Raw genomic sequence first — 2500 nt, forward strand, 5'->3', positions numbered from 1 at the left:
CGATTGATAGGCAGGAAAGGAGCTGCGATATTATCAACGCACACCGTCTGTTTACGATCTTTCAGAAAGTCAATAACCCAGTTGACAATATAGGGATTAATGTCGGCCACAGTCCTAACCCGTACGAAACGTACGACCTTTACACAGCGCTGCTTTAGCGACTGACCAGCGTTGCCCTTATATCTGCAGAAAGGTTGCATGATGGCTGCATCAATAGCACTGCGGGAGTTTCGAAAAATGACTGCGCGTAAGACATCTCAAAGACATCTCAAAGTCACTTAAGCCCTGCAGCAGGACGTGCTGCACTTGAAACTTGAAACAAACAACCGTTTAGCAGCGCTGCTTTTGCGACTCACCAACGCTGCTCGAGGAGACTGTTTGCTAACCACTGCAGGACTTCTGAATGGTCGCTGCATCGGTGATGCATTAGCGACCCTTTCGTTGCAGATGTGTTGCAAGAGAGCTGCTTTAAAGGCTTCGCATTGCTTTAACGCTGCAGGTAGGATGTCGCGTGATGCAAGAGGATTTCTTGGTCTAAGAAGAGGTACCTTGAGAAGCCTTTTAATTTAATGGCCACCAACAACAAGCCGATCAATCGAAAAATGGGTACAAGCAAAAGTATCAAGCGTATCAATTAAATTTATTTTGCATAGCGGAGGAGTTACAGGCAAGCTATATAATGAGCTGTATAATGTACAAAGATATTCTACCCAAAGAGCTTCTTCACTGCTGCGTTGTTACATTAACGGGGTCATTAACTGATCATGATGCGGGCAGGATTCTTTAAAGCCATCACGAAAGGTGATATTGTTCACACAGCTATCTGATTTTATACGTTGCAGTTCTCTGATAATTTCATGTGTCTCTATAGGTAGCCCAAGCTCGACATATGAGTATCCGTACAGTGCTATATTATGCGAGAGTAGAAATATAAGGATTTGTATCGGTAAGACGGTTTTCCTCAAAGTTCTGAAAACTACTGACGATTTAAAATAAAAAAACACGTTACCTTGCTTCAGTCTTATATTTATTTGATTCTGGTACGGTTTCTGGGTCGATTTAGAGGTTGGGCACCAAGACGAAGTTGCCGAATGGAATCATTCAAGGAAAAAGGCCATAAATTCGTTCCCAAGGCTTCGATTCCCTCGAAATTCCACGTAGATTACGCACGATTCCTCGGCTACCCATTCCTCTTCTTTATTTCAGCCTCTTGTACACTGAGAAGGATTTAAGGGCCGCCAAACTCTGCTAACATTTGCTTCGAGAGCCATCAAATGATGCTTTGTTCACAACTCTCTTTATCCAAACTGTTGCAAGATCGCTTAGCGACCTGCGATTGGTCAATGGGCACATTGGTGACCAATCGTAAGTCTTATCGCGGGTCGCTGAAGGGGGTCGCTAAAACTATCGCTCCATTCGGACCGAAAATGCGAAATAATCGTGGTGTGCATTGCTGGTGTCGATTTCCCTTGACATTGAAACCTTTTTGTATCGATCAACATGTTGAGCTTATGTATAAGCTCCAGCCATATAGTACGAGGTTTGAAATCGCAATTTTCTACAGAATACAACATTTTAATGAGAATGTATTTGTGACTTGAGTTGTCGAAGTTTTATAACCTTCAAGACTGGATATACCTTACGTACGTATACAACCGTTGATTATAGATATCTTTCAGTTACATGTATAGCCCTGACGTTAAGGCAAATTAAGATGCACAAAGCTGCTTATTAAGCGTTGCTTTTACGTTGCTAAACACTGCAAACTTTTACATACGATTGATCTTTTAGTCGAAGCATTTGAGCAACGACAGCGCTGCTTTACCATTGCTTTTTCGATGTTAGGCATTGCAACCTTTCTGCAGCGCTCGATATTCTGCTTCTGAAGCTTGGTGAACGCATGAACGTCGCATAAAGGACGCATAAGCACTGTGCAACCTAAAATATGAAGTTGCACAGCGCTGCAAGAGCGTTGCGCTGTTCGTACAGGAGGCTTATCAATCACTATTCTATGAGAAACTGAGTCAAAGGCTTTAGAAAAATCAAAAGACAAGACTCTAACAAAATTCGCGGGGCCATCAAGCCATCTCATCCAAAAGTGCTGAATATATAACGAAGCAGTTTCAGTTCTGCAACGTTTCTTGTAAGCAAACTGATCAGAATGAATAAAGGAAGAAACAGGTTTACCTTATTATAGGAAATTAACAATGCATGTAATTAACGCGAATTTCAAAAATTCGCGTTAATTTTATGTATCTTAATTTACCTCATTGTTAATTAAAATGACTTAATTGAAAGCATCGTTATTTAAAGACACCTTTATTATAAGCAAAGTTACAATTCCTCTACGTCTCTGTCAGAGTCGGTTGACGCATCATCATTTAATATTAGGTTCAAAATGTCCTTAGATTAATCAGTCTAGCGATCGTCTTCAACGAGGGGATAACTCACTTCTTCAACTTTCTTGCGCAAAATGTCTATCGCATTTTTGTCATCCCAT

General features: G+C 41.1%; 1 protein-coding gene across 3 annotated transcripts in view; it reads right to left on the reverse strand.

Moving 5' to 3' along the window:
- LOC137974833 (protein pelota homolog) overlaps window positions 1-2500 on the reverse strand; it is a 307290-nt gene that overhangs the window by 230479 nt on the left and 74311 nt on the right. The gene's annotated exons all lie outside the window — the stretch shown is intronic.

This window comes from Montipora foliosa, chromosome 11, assembly GCF_036669935.1.
Source record: "Montipora foliosa isolate CH-2021 chromosome 11, ASM3666993v2, whole genome shotgun sequence".
In the NCBI taxonomy this organism is placed as follows: domain Eukaryota; kingdom Metazoa; phylum Cnidaria; class Anthozoa; order Scleractinia; family Acroporidae; genus Montipora; species Montipora foliosa.